At 36.1% G+C, this 15,024-nt stretch overlaps 1 protein-coding gene and 1 long non-coding RNA gene across 7 annotated transcripts in view; both read left to right on the plus strand.

Moving 5' to 3' along the window:
* The window catches only part of CPED1 (cadherin like and PC-esterase domain containing 1), a 295,057-nt gene that overhangs the window by 228,477 nt on the left and 51,556 nt on the right, over window positions 1-15,024 (plus strand). The window lies entirely within an intron of this gene.
* Window positions 223-9,478, plus strand: LOC143648191 (uncharacterized). The gene is made up of 3 exons (XR_013158444.1): window positions 223-2,895; window positions 7,304-7,373; window positions 8,418-9,478. It is a non-coding gene; the product is annotated as an uncharacterized LOC143648191 (long non-coding RNA).

The following is a 15,024-nucleotide window of genomic DNA, read 5'->3' on the forward strand; positions in this document are numbered from 1 at the left end:
TTTTAAAGCACATTTGTAAAACATTACTTTTTCTCTGCTATTCCACTAATAAAAGGAAGATCTTTAGATACAAGTTCTCACATTTATCTAGGTAGATATAATTTCACCAATAATTGTTTTGTCTAACCTACAGGCTGCTTTTATCACCTAATACTGCTTAACAATATTGAACCACTTTCTACTTTGTATTAGGATTTTGCAATACTTCCATAATATTTCTTAAAATGTGATAACAGTCCTTGAATGTTTAATTCTCATTGCAAATTATAAATTACTTTTATTTGCAATCCAAAGAACTAACAATATAATATGCATTTCTTTTATCTTTCTTTCAATGCTGAGTTGCAGATAAAAAATGGATTTCCTCTTATATGTGCAAGAAACTTTCTTGCAAAATTAACTGAAATTATTGAGCTAACTCAAAGGAAAGTTAAAACTATAAGGGATTTCTTAAACTGAGTTCATCCCTGCCACCCTATATATTCTTGTCATATATTTGCTCAGCAACAGATTTAACGTTGGTCACTATGAACAAAAATGAAAAATTGCATTGTGTACAGGTGACCTAGTGCCTTCTCACACTTTATCATTAGAACAATACAAATAACACTAAGATGCACGTGAACAAGGAATGTCGGCACTCCCTTTTAGATGCAAGGAAACCGGAAGCTCAGAGAAAATAATTCACTTGTCCAGCGTCACACAGCTTGCATGATTCAGAGGCAAACTAGAACCTAAGTATTTTAATTTTTAATTCAAGAATGATATAAGGAAATAAGTATGGATTTTAGGATCATACAGAATTGTGCCTAAATTCTGACCATACACCAGATAATTTACTTAAATAATATAAGCTCCATTTGTTTGGAACATTTATTAAATGGAGCTAATACTATCTAACTCATAGAAATGCTTTACAATGTAAATAATATGACTAATGACACATTGCAGATATTCAATCCTAATCACAGCCACATTGAGCATTTAATATGGGCCATGCGTGATTCTATGTATCTTACATGTATGTATTCATTTAATCCTCCCAACAATCCTATAAGGTAGGTTTTCAGACACGAAAAAGCTGAAGAAATAGAGTTTTACTTCACTCAGGGTCATAAAAATGGGAAGTGGTGGAGTTGAAATTTGGAATGACAGTCTGACCCAGTGCCATCCCTTAACCACTGAACTACAAAAACGTTAAAACTAAACCCTTCTATTCTCTTGTCATGATGCCACTCTGGCCACAATGACTCTTGTTTTCAGTGCTTGGCACTCATGTGAATTCCATGGGAGAAATCCAGAGTATGTGACCAATTTCAAGGGCAGCATCAGAAGTGACATATAGAATCTAATAATTTTCAGCAAAGGAATCCCATTTTTCAAAATCAAATTCAGTAACATGATTTATACTCTGAGTAATGAGTTTGTTATTGATAAAGGAAGATTGCTATAAATGACGAGCAAAGTGGGTGTATTCGTCAAGGACATGATTACAATCATGTGCATAATGTGACTTACTGAAAAAGGAAAATTTGCAGCTAATCCCAGAATTTATTTATTTCCCAGAATGATTTCACAGTTTTGCCAGACAGATGTCTGTCATCACAAAATATTTCTTTTGTTTGTGATTTTTTTAAAAATAGTAAATGGATGTCAGTTGTTTCCCTGTAGTTTGTGTGTTTTTTTCTTTTGTTTTGGTCCTTGCCTCCACATATGAGTTTTTCATTCCTGATCCCATCATAGAAGAAATGATCCCACATGATTTCTTAGTCCAGTGTTTTTTACGTAAATGAGTCATCTGGTCAGCTGCCTAAGTTTATATAGATTCTCCTGGTCATAGGTTTTTTAATAGATGTGCAGAGATATTTCATAAAAAATAACTGTCTCTTCCATAAATTAAACCTCTGAAATACCTGAATTATTTTTAGTATTAATAATGGCAAGTTGTTATCTATTGTTTTTAGAATCAGCTTTATTAAAGGATGAAAACTTGTTGGTAAAACACCTTACTATTGACACTGAAGGTAAGCAAAGTCTATTTAAAGCATTTTGCCAAAAGTTAGTTTAATCGATACTCTCTATCCTTAGTCGACCTATTAAGTTCTTACTTCCCCAAAGTCTATATTCCATAGAACACACTTTGGGAAACATATGACCCTTTTATAAATTATTTCATTTTTATTTCAATAAACTTCTTAGAGTATAATAAAAAGTTGGCCATGGTGGCTCAGCAGGCAAATTCTCACCTGCCATGCTGGGGACCCAGGTTCAATTCTCGGTGCCTGCCATGCAAAAAAAAAAGTACAATTTAAACCTTATGAAATACTGTAGGTAGTGATAAAAATAGTGGGTCGCCTCTTAAACAATCTGCTTTTGTTTTGTTTTGTTTTGTTTTGTTTTAATTATCAGTCTTAGGTGTACACAGCTCCAATTCATTAAAAAGAACGCCCTGGGGTAAAGTAGGGAGAATCGGTGGGAATTAGTAGTGTCTAATGCCATGTCTCCTCTGGTTTTGACCTCTCAAAGTTAGCCAATACTATGGAGCTTTATGACACAGTTTATCTGTTAAAGATAAAGTGCTGAGGAGAAACAAAGATTCAGATTGGGGAAGGGAAACAAACACAAAGTTCTAGAACAGAGCCAGTTCTCTGAGTCCAAGACACTGATAGTATAACTCGGCCCTGCCAGGCTAAGCAAGCATATCTGATTGGAGAGAGCAGGATTCCAGAACAGTTACTGACTAATTCAGAAAAGTGATATTCTGGAGATCAGTTTGAAATACCCTGTGGTTAAAGATTATTGAGAAGCAAGGGCAGAAGGCCAGTTCCAAGGGCAGTTCCTGTTGATGTGGGGCAAAACAGATACGGTCCAGTGACCTCCGCTCAGTGCAGAGAGGTAATCTGTGTGGACTCATGGCAGCAGCCTTTTGAACCTAAAGCTGAGGAGACTTAACAGATGTAGAGATAGAAGGACATAATCGGCAGACTTGGCTTTGAATATGAGAGAGCTGCTTCATCCCACACAGTGAATTGTGACTACTGCTTAACCATAATGACTACTTCTCTGCAACTGCACTCAAGTTTTGGAAATAATGAGCTAACTTAAAGTACATAAAGAATATTTTTTGGGGGGTGCATGGACTGGAAATTGAACCTGGGTCTCCCAAATGGTGGTTAAGAATTCTACCACTGAACTACAGATGCACCCCAAAAGCCCATAGAGAATTTAAGATGAGCTAAATGACAGTATTATAACTTAAAACTTCTCCAGGACACCTTCTCTTATAATGGGTCTTGGAGTCTTACATGCCTCCATTAAAGTAGACAAACTTTAATTTTGCATTACAAGCCAAGGAAGGTAGCATATTTTCCAAAGGAAAGTGCCAACTTCTCACTAGACTTGCTTTATGATAATTTACAATAACAAAGCTTGAACTGATATGGCTGGGTTGGGTGGTTCTTAACAAATTGCTTCATGGCCTCATAACTGACACCATATGATTTACACAGTCCCAAAACTCAACTAGGCAATATCCATTTCCAATCTGCTCCAGCTTGTCTTATGTATTTTATGGCTAAAGACTGAATCTCAATCTAATAGTCACAGGAGAAGAAAACCATCAATTTATAAACCAGAATTATTAGTCTTCAGTTAGAAGAGAGGCCCACTTCTTTACAGGTTTGATACTGGAGAGGAACAACTGCTTGGTCCCTTTGGCCCTGCCTCCATTGTTTCCTCTGCTCGGAAAGTACATCAGTCCTATCTGCCTGATGAATTTTCATGTGCTTCAAGTTGCATCTCAGGCAACAACTTTTCAAAGCAGGGTGATCAGGCTTCTTTATACCAACATTGTCCAGAACTATTTTCACTAAAATATTTAGCAATTGTATTGCTAAATACAATTGTTTCTACAGCAATTGTATGTTTACATATCTGTTTTTCTTTACTGAAACGCCATGAGGCCAGGGAGAGTAGCTGGCTCATATAGATGCTGAACAAATGCCCATTAAGGGAATCAATTTTTTTTTAATGAATACATTTCATAAACTATAAATTTCATTGGAGAACTAAAAGAACATGTCAAATGGTTACCGAGGACTTTTAAAATAATATTAAAACAAGCATTTCCTTTGATGATAAACAATAATATGTAAATATTTGTTCACTTCCTATGAGAATTGATTTTAAGTCTTTAGTTTAATAAGTAATTTCTTAACATGCTGTTACTCAAAAGTAAAAAGTATACGAGTGGCCCACCATGAGTTGGAAAGGTGTTTTTTCCACCCGAAGTGATGGGTTTGGCCTGAGTCTTTCTCACTCTTGCCTGGTCCCACTTTTGACCAAATGTTAAGCCCATTAAAGTGCAGCTGGTTTTATTTAGGGATGCCATCTATGGCCAAAAAAAAAGAGAGTCTTTCTTGATGAAAGCTAATCAGTCTATAAATGTTTCACAAACGCAAAGTTGTTTCTTAACACAGTGTGTTTTGTTTTATTTTATTTTGTTTTTCAGTCTTTGAAGCATGGGGTTGAAAGCAGATAGACCCATGTTCAAACTCTACCAGTACCACTTGTTAAGCTTTGTGGCTTCAGATGATCTTCCTCCAAATCTCCAAACCTCAAATTCCTCATCTGTTGAATTGGGATAGTATTTACCCCATGCATTTAAAAGGAGTCAGTTCAATAGTGCAAATGAAGTGCAAATGTGGTGCTTTAGCATGGTGCTTGGCAGAAACCAGGTGCTCTATAAATGGCATTTCCCTTTCTCTTAGCAACTCTTTGGGAGATTGGTGCTTCCTGAAAAGTTTGTCTGTAAATACGGTAAATAAAAATATGTACTCTACCTCTTCTTTAGACTGTAGCCTGTCCTCCACACAAGCTGTGGTTTTTAACAGAAAAATGCTGGTAGATTACAATTTATGCCATGGGATACCTGTGAATGCCAATAAGGTATGACTAGACAGAGCACAGTACTCTGTGGCTAAAACTTTGGCAAAGCCATGTTAAAAGTCCCTTTAATGATTGGAACATTCTTATACCATCTCCCCCTCCAAGAAAGTTCTAAAACAAGGCTGTAAAATTACACTAGACTAATATTTTAAACTTAAAAATTGGCATTAGATTTACCAGAAAGCTGCAATAGTAAAGTACAGAGAGTTCCCGGATACCTTAATGTTAACATATAGTATAAAAACATTTATCAAAGCTGATTAATTTATATTGGTACAGTTATACTTACTTAATCATGCATCTTATTTGGATTTCACAAGTTTGTTGATTAATGTCCTTTTCTGTTCTAAGATCCTATCCAGGGTACCACGTAGCGTTTAGCTGTCATAGCTCCTTAGTCTCCTCAAATCTGTGACAGTTTCTCAGTCTTTCCTCATCTTTCATCACCTTGACAGTTTTAAAGAGCATAGGTCAGTTATCTTGTAGAATTTCCCTCAATTAAGAATTGTATGTCTTTGCATGATTAGAATGAGGTTACACATTCATGATGAGAATCCCATAGAAATGATGCTGTGTCCTCTTGATAATATTGTTAGGGCAGTGTTTCCTCGATTTCCCTACTGCAAGGTTACCATTTTAACCTTCGAAATTATTAAATATACTAGAGAAGTTGCCTATCTACTACTCCTAGATCACTTTTTAAATTTCTGATTACCATGATTAAAATATGAAACTATTTTAGGATTGTCCTGTTCATAGACAAAATTATATCTCATAGGTGCCTACTTTTTGCATTGTTAGAATATGTGCATACTAAAAAAATAATATTGATGTTTAACCTCTCAGCCATAGCAGTTTCACTGTTCAGTTTTGAAAATATCAGCATTTCCTTCCGAATAAAATTTAGCTACATTTAGTATGCTTTGAGCTTAATTGTGGATGTACAGTTTGTTGATTAGCATATAATCTTTAAAGAAAACTAGTGCTAAATAATTACATTTAAAGGATGAGTAAGAGATGGAGTTGATAACTTTAAGACACATAATGTGTAGTTGTTTTCCAGCATAACATATTTTATATGTCATGTGGGTGCACCTATTTAACTGGAATTTGTGATGGAATGCAAGCTTTTACTCCTGGGCCTGCGAGGTATGCATGCAAACTAGCCAGGAGTTCTTAATCTACTTCTCTATGTTCAGTTTTCAGTCTCATTCAGATGCCATGCATTTATGGTTATAGCTGGTGAGCTCAGCTAGTAAGAATATAAAGTAAACCAAGTCAGTATCCTAGCTTCCATGCTCTTAGGCTCTGTTCCAAGCTTCGGTTGCACCTCATAATTCTGCCCATCCATCCATTCAATTAACATCAGGCCCGATGGGATTATAATAGTTTAGCAAATATTTATCATTGCTACTTGAAAAATAAACTCAAAGTCCATGATCAATGAATTTTATTTTTGTAAAGTTAAAAAAACCTTACTCAAATGTAAAGAAAGTTAGGGTCCAGGACCAGGGAAACTGTGGGCTTTATCTAGAATTACCATCCTAGTATATCGATCACCCAATAGTTATAATTTGGCTATAAGTATTTTTCACAATGGTAAACTTTGGTTAATGATCTTGCAACTGGCTGGAACAGAGAAGATCATTTAATACATTTATTAATTGAGATATAATTTACCTTCATATCATTATTTATGTATATATAATATTTTGTTTGAAGTTAGTCCCAGTGCTCTGATTAAAGCTTAAGCACAGAAAAGTGCAGTCTGACCCCAATCCTTCTGGAGAAATTTAAAACAAAATTAAAACTGAAGGATAATTGTAAAATTCAAAATTATTTTAATTACCTATAGGTACTCATGAGTCTTTTTAAAAGGAGACATCGTATATATTTTTAAAATTATAAACTTTTAGCCATGTTAAGTGTCAAAAAGAAAGTTTGACTCAAAAGTAGCAATAATAATAACAACAACACATATAGACATCACTGTGGGGCCAACATTGTTCTAAGGACTTTACATATATCATCTTATCTAATGCTCACAACAACCCTGTAAATTAGGTGCCCTCCTTATTTCAGTTTTACAAATGAGGAAATGAAGGTACAGAGAGGATAAGTAACTTCCCAAGACTACACAGCTAGTAAGTGGCATTGCCTGGGTTCAGCCTTGGGTCATCTAGCTCCAGTCCATGAACCTGTGCTCTTAGCCACTACATTTTGGTAAGTGGGTTACGGAATAAGCTGCTGCAACTTAGAATCCTAAACTGCATCAATTCAAATAAGAGAATTTTTTTCTTTCTTTTATGACATCCAGAGATAAGTGAATTTTTTTCTTTCTTTTTATGACATCCAGAGATGAGTGGTTCAGGGCCAGCTGGTCAGCTCTTCTGCCTTCTACATGCAGCTTTCACCTCTGCCCCAAGGTATCTGCACCCCTTGTTGCCATCTCCCAGGCATCAGGGAGGTAGAAAAGGGAAGTAAAGAGCAAGCAACTTCATTTTAAGGGGATGACTAGAAGTTTTACTTTTTCTCATCTCCATTGTCCGGTACTTGGTCATATGGCTACAACTATCTGCAAAGGAAATAGGGACATGTAATCTCTAGTTAAGTGATCTTTGTCCAGCTAAAATTCCAGCAGTTCTATTGTTAAAAAGAAAGAGAATAGTGCGTACTCTGCCACAGCCTGCCCCTCTGGCTTTGGCCACCAACATAACCAAGAGGACCCTTCAACTCTACATAGAATTCTTGCCCTCCCTGAGAAAAATCACCCCAGCTCAAAGTTGAATATTTCTTGTTTATGTACTGGTTTCACTTTTAGGGAATATTTATAAGTAAGATAGTCCAGGCCAAAATATTTATAATAGCAGTTGTGTTTAGTAAGAGTGAGCGATATCTCCTGGGAAGATTTGCTCACGACTTAATATATGTTAAATATTTATCTTTGGTGTCACCATTATTGGTAAGTGCACCCCGATTAATTAAAAACTGTCCTTTAAAATATATCAGCAGGGTGGGTCATGGTGGCTGAGTGGCAGAGTTCTTGCCTGCCATGCTGGAGACCTGGGTTCGATTCCCAGAGCCTGCCCATGCAAAAAAAAAAAAAAAAAAAAAATATATATATATATATATATATATATATATATATATACAGTAAGCTGCATATTTATATCAGCAGCCTACTGCATATTTTCAGTCACTACTATTTCTGCTTCAGTCTACAAATAGCATATTTGCTTCTTTGAAATATGAAATAAACTTTTATTATTGTTGTTACTGTTTTGTCAATTCCCAAGTGGATGATTTTTCAAAATATGAGAAAACCCAAAGTAGTACATTCATTTCCAACCCCACACTTCTTTTTTGTTCATAAATCAAAAAGGACTAAACTTTTTCAGATATTCAAATATATAATCCATTATTTCTTTTCATTTGCATTCACATCTACCCTTCTGGATTCCATCTGGAAGCAAAACCAGAAATGCTGAAAGACCACAAGAAAGGCTGCTTTCTTTGGGGTTTCTAGCTCATGGGAAGAGGAAAGTATTAGTCATTTCACAGGCCCCATCTCACTGATGTTTCCAGCCCAAATTCTACAAAGCCCAGAGACTCATATGCACTTCTAAACTGAGAATATAAGGCTGCCTTTCAGAATGGACTCCAGCAAACAGAATCACTGTGGTCCCTCCTAGCTGATTTGGACACCATCCGGGCTGGGGAAAAAGTAAACTTAAAGTTAATCCAGTGATTTGGAATGCATAAGAAATATAAATAAATATTCCAGATATTGAGGTCATATTAATAAATTTGAGTAGAACTAATTCATCTGTCTATCATCTGTCTCAATTTCCCTCTATCCTGGGGTCACTGGGGACTAAGTAAAATCCTTTGATAGTACAATCTATGATCACTTTGCAGTGATATTTGTTTAGGGAAAAAATGTATGTAATTGTGTCACATTATTTGCTGGCTTCTGATTTAATGGATTCTGATGCTTTATAAGCAAGACCGTGAGCTTCAAACATAAATGAGTCAAGCAAAAGCTGTACACATGATTCTATTACCCAATGTTTAGCTCTATTATTTTTTAAAACTATTAAAATCGAAAGTTATTTGTAAACTCTCACAAAAATGAGATAACATCAAGCATTGAAATTCATTTTTTTTTTTAGAGTAAGCAGGTAGAAACTTTATTAGGTACACATGTGAGAAGGAACATGGGGCAGTCTCACAAAGAAAGAGGTGAGAGGTGAGAAAGCCTGCAAAGTTGGGGCAGTCTGCTTTTATTGCTTAGCTCCCCTCCCCCTTCCTTCTTTGGGGCTTTTCCTCCTACCCCTACCTTCTCTCCAGGGTGGGGACTGTTAGTAGGTAGTGCTACTGGATGTTTTGCCTGGGTGGCTAGCCCCGGAAAGGTTATCTATCCAGGACAGGCCCTCCTGACCTTGAATTGACCATCCTTGCTCAAGGGCAGCTTCATGGTATTTTTCTCTCCCCTCTCAGGTCCCTGTGCTAGCCTGCTTCAGCTTCCTGTCACAGGGATAAGGGTTTGTCTTCTGTAACTGCTTCCTGCTTGTCGGGGGGTGTAGGCCTTACTTGATGGGTTCTAGAACTTTCTGGGGATCTCTCTAAGCAGAGAGGAGAGGAGTCCAGAGGGGTGTTGGAAGAGCTGAAAATCCCTGTATCAGCATTAGTTTGTGTGAAAGGCTTTTAGTCTGGACAAAGTAAACTTGGTGAGAAGTTTTAAATTGCAAGGGCCAGTCAATAGCAAAAGGAGGCTAGGTGTGAGCAGGCCTGGGAGACACATTAGCCAAGAGAGATGGGGGAAGAGGGAAGGGAACGACTGTCCTTCAGGTCCAAAAGTGAATCCTAGCTACGTAGCTTGTCCCTGCTCAACCAGGGAATGAGGGTACATGTCCCAGGTTAAGGGGTACAGGAATGAGGTATAGAAGGGACTTCTTTTACTTAAATAAGATTACGATATACATAATATTCTGCAGTTTGCTTTATTAGTCTTTTTAATATATCTTTCCATATCTTCACTCTGCATCCTCTTCTAAGTATTCCATAACATTTCATTATCTGGATATGCATAATTTAACTAGTTCTTTTTTTTACTTACCATATTATTCTATTTATATAAAGTAGCTCATTCTCTTTTGATCAGCACTTGAGTTGTGTTGTGATTCCTCTGATTATAAGAAGTATTATATCTTTGTGTACTTATAAAGTACATGTGTAGGATAAAGTGATAGCAGTGTAATTGCTGGATTAAAAACATGCATTTATTTTGAGAGATTGCAAATTGTCCTCATAGGAGATATAAATTGCCTTTAACATGAAATTATATGTATTCTTCTCTTTTCTTGAAAAACATTCCATTTTAGGATCAAGATGGTATGTAAAGGGTAATTTCAAATAAAATATGCTGTAATCATTTATTTCTAATTTACAAACTCAGGTATTTAGTCTATAAATGTTTATATGGGCCCTAATGCTGTCAATAACAGTGCAGCTACTACTTCTGGCTGACTATAATACAAGGAAAGTAGTTGTCAAATTCAGAAACAATGTGAAGACAGAAAATAATTCATCCCTTTGAAACAAGATGCAAGCCCATACGAGGAACCCATTTGGAAATTTCTCAAAACCACCAACATAAAATTCTTGCGCTAAACTAGATCATATAGGGATTATCTAGACAATGCTTGGTTTGTATAGACCAAAACAATTTAGAGCCACAGTGATATCTGAGACCATTCCATGGGTCCGCATATCCTACTCTGAGGGATCCGGGACTGACCATAGGTCACATTTACCTTTGCGTCATGTCTTCCTTCTATGTTTCACCAGCGTCTGCCCTGGAGATGCACCTCATCCCTTAATCCATCTTCTCCTCCTCTCCATCTCATATATTGACAATATCTGCACTTGGGAAGCATATATGGAATGTTTATCACATGCTAGTTGCACTAAATTCTGTAAAAAAAGATGACTCACAAAACTTTCTAATCAGGGCTTACTCTGTGGATTGAAATGAAACCCAGCCTCGGTATGCCTGCATCTGAAAGACATAAAGCAATGCAAACTGACTTTCAGGAGCCAAAGTCTGAGGTTGGGGGTGAAGGTGGAACAGAGGAGATGGAGAAGTTATGGACCATTCACAGAAAACTTGAAATCAGACCATAAAAGTAATGATTTTCTCTGCCTTTAGGAAAGTCAGCACTGTATTAAGATGAGGTGTGCAGAGCCTTGAAGTGAGACAGGCCTGCATTTAAATCCTATTGCTTAGTAACTTTGTCTCTGTTTTCTTATTTCTGAAATGAAGGGAATAGTTTTGTGAAAAAAAATTAGATAATGTGTATAAATAATTGAATATGATGCCTGGCATGCAGTCAATGCTAAGTAATAGCTGTTTCAATTATGATTATGGTTATCGTTGGCCCCCAGTTTTCCCCTGAGAAGCTTGGCATTCATTCTGAAATTCAGAAATTGTAATACACTTATAACAGAGTAGGTTCTCCATTCATATTTGTCAAATTAATTAAGATTTTTCCAAGTCCCTCCTCCATTCTTGAACATGTTATTTTAAAAGGACACAAAAAAATGGATAGTTTGCAAAAGAAACAAAAGTTCATATCCTAACTATATAAATGCTACATTTAAATGTCTCCTAGAGTTTTTCCCTATTGATGAATGTAATTTTTCCATCTTAAGAACTTCAGTTTAGTTCAATGCTACTTAGGATATGTAGTCTTACTTCTCTTAAAGAGTCTTCTTTTTTTTTTTTTTTTTTTTTTCTTTTTTTTTTAAGAGAGAGGGAGGAAAGGAAGGAAAGACAGAGAAGGAAGGAAGGATGGAAGGAAGAAAGGGAAACATTTTTAAACATTTTCTTGTTTTATTATATTTTGTTTGTTTGTTTGTTTTTTTTACATGGGCTGGGGCCGGGAATCGAACCGGGGTCCTCCGGCACGGCAGGCAAGCACTCCTGCCCGCTGAGCCACCGCGGCCCGCCCAAAGAGTCTTCTTAAAGATTGATCTAAGAAATCAATCTCCTTGTCAAAGTTAAAAAAAAAGTTCCGAAATCAAAATTGTGAGTCTTAATGACTGATTTTCACAGAGGAACCTAAAGTAAAAATTTCAAAACCCAAATATTGCATGATTTTCACTTTACAATAATTATCATAAACATATGGCATCCAGAAACTTAATTTCTCTGAAGCTGATCATGATTAATTTATGAGAAAAATAGAAATGCTCTTTATGTCAGGAATTAATGAAATATTTTCTAATAATAGAAGAAAAAGTCCCCTAACACAATGTTAGTGCATCTTTTACAAAGTGCATCTTTCAATGCAATTTAATTTTTTGCTTCATTCTAGAAATCTTTGGTCGTCTTTTACCTTATGCTCTAAGAAAAAGAAATGTGAGTGCCTGAGAACAGGCCTTAAGAATGAAATGTTTTCAGTTCAACTTACTTTATGGCTTTTCTCCTCAAGAATAAATAAGAGGTGATAATATGACTCTGTTCTTCTGAAAAGCCATGCAAAGAATTCACAGCATTGTAGCAATCCCCAGAATGTACCTCTTCAAGACAGGCGCTTCATTCATTCATGTGTTAACAATATTTATTGATGTCTCTTCTGTTCTTACCTCTATACTGTAAAGACTGAGACTATAGATTTATAAGATAAACTCCCCCTATTCAGACATCAAGTGAAGAGTTGGCAAACAATGCTAATAAGGGATATGGGTGGAGAGCAATACTGTATGCATCCGAAACCTCATGGATGCAGGCAGAGGAAGCTTCCTGAAGAAGGATGGTTCCTGAAGCTCATATTTGAAGGATGAGTGGAGCTAATAACAGTGTGTGTAAGGAGATATCAGAGAAAGTAGCAGTGGAGGAGCCAGAAGTTGTTCAAGACAAACAGAGTGCGGGGTGGAGGTAGGAGGACTGGAAAGAGGTGTGCTTAAGAGGAAGGTCATGGGTAAATTCTAATCTGAAGTCATGCAGATTATTGAATTATTTTGGACAGGAAAGGGAGTTGATGAGATTTGGATTTCAGAAAGATGATTTTGACAACAACGTGGAAAATTGATCTATGGGGAAGAATAAGACTGGTGGCAGAGAAGACCAGTTAAGTGGCCAAGACAATTATAATGGTGAAAGGAGATGAAGATCTAGACCAAAACAGGAGTAGTTAAAATCCTTTATTCTTTAGTCTATTTCTTATATAGGAAGAATAGACTTTCTATATAAGATCTGGTGATTGATTGGATGCAAAAGGAAATGTAGAGAAGACAGACTCAGATAACATTGAGGTGTTTGGCTTGGAAATCAGGTCTTCCTACCTCAAGAATACAGAAATGATGGGGATTAGAAAAGATTTGGGAAATGACAATGTTATATTCAATTTAGGCAATTTTGTGAGTAACAGTGATTCTGACTAATAGTAGCTTAAACAAATATGAGATATATAGTCTCCTACAACAGAAAGTCAAGAAGCAGATGACTGTTGACATTTATTTAGTAGGTCAAAGATGTCACCATTGAAGACTCCACAGTTCTCTAGGCCTTGCCCTCATGGCACAAGATGATTATTGTTGTTTTCATGAAGGTGAATGAAAGAGCGAAGGAAGAGAGGAAGAGAGTCAGAGTCAAAAATCTGGGGAAGCCTAAATGGTTCAGGGATAACAGAAGAAAAATCTTCAAATGAGTTGGTGTCTGACAATAGCGTGTTAACAAACCAAAGAGGTGACATTTCCAGAAATGGAAGGGAATGAGATGATAAACACAAGTGAAGGAAACAGCCTTTCACAGATGGGAGAAAGCCCCTTTGAGTAAAACAAAAGAAAAGGCGGACAAGATGTATCCTGGACCAAAATAATTTTTTTGGTAAGTGGCAGAAAATTGAGCAAATTAGAGACTGATTGCCTTTATTTTCCTTATGAATTAGTAATCAAGGTCATCAAATTAGACTGATGGAGTGCTGAAGTAGGGAGTTTAAGCATAAGGATGAAAGTTTGAAATAGCTTTTGTGGAGAATGGTATGAGTTCCAGCTGGGAAAATAAAACAGAATTACCAGGAAGTAGGAACATTTTGTGGCACTTATCTTAATATTTGTGTGAATTTTACACAGCACCTTGGATGGGGATTGATTGTGTATTGCTACAGGATTGAGGTGTTGCTGTGCACGTTTGGTAAAATAATAAAGGAAGAACTGATTAAGAGTATTGTCAAAGGATTGGTATAGCTAGTAAACGATTTGATCTGGATTACTTAGAGATAGAAATGGAGACATTATGGCCATAAACTGAAAAAGAGTAAGGAATCCTGGGTTTGGGAGTCTCTTCATGATTGAGGTTAGAAGAAGAGTATTTTTTAAACTTTTTTATTTTTAAGTACTTTCATACTTAACAGTTACAAAATTCATACAAATCCTATATAGAGAAATTCAATATACTCTTACCTCCCCACATACTCAGATATACCAATTTCAATATTTTTACACATTTTGCAATATGTTTGTCTGTCTGTCTACTTATCTGATCTTATATCTTTCTGTCATCTACCAAACCATTTTCTGAACACTTGAGTATAGCTTATATATCTCATGATTCTTAAACACTTAATACTTCCATGTACATTTCCTAAGAATAAGGATTTTCACATATGTTACCACCTTAAGTGCTGTTATCAAGCTCAAGAAAATTAGCATTGATATAAGGCTTATAGTTTATATTCCAATTTTTTCATATGTTCCAATAATGTTCTTTTGAGCCTTTTCTTCCCATCTCAACCACTTCCAAGTACACCATTCAATGACATTAATCAAATTCACAATATTAGGTTACCCTCACCATCTCCCATTACTAAAATTTTCCCATTTCTCCAAACAGAAACCCTACACTGATTATTCATTAACTCCCCATCCCTCTATCCCCTGCACCTGACAACTTATAACAGAAATATACTCTGATATTTTCTTTGAGGTCACCATGGGACTTAAATTTAACATTATAAATTTATAACAATCTCATTTGCTTTGCCACCAACTTAACTTCAATAGTATACACAA

The sequence above is a fragment of the Tamandua tetradactyla genome, chromosome 1, assembly GCF_023851605.1.
Source record: "Tamandua tetradactyla isolate mTamTet1 chromosome 1, mTamTet1.pri, whole genome shotgun sequence".
NCBI lineage: Eukaryota > Metazoa > Chordata > Mammalia > Pilosa > Myrmecophagidae > Tamandua > Tamandua tetradactyla.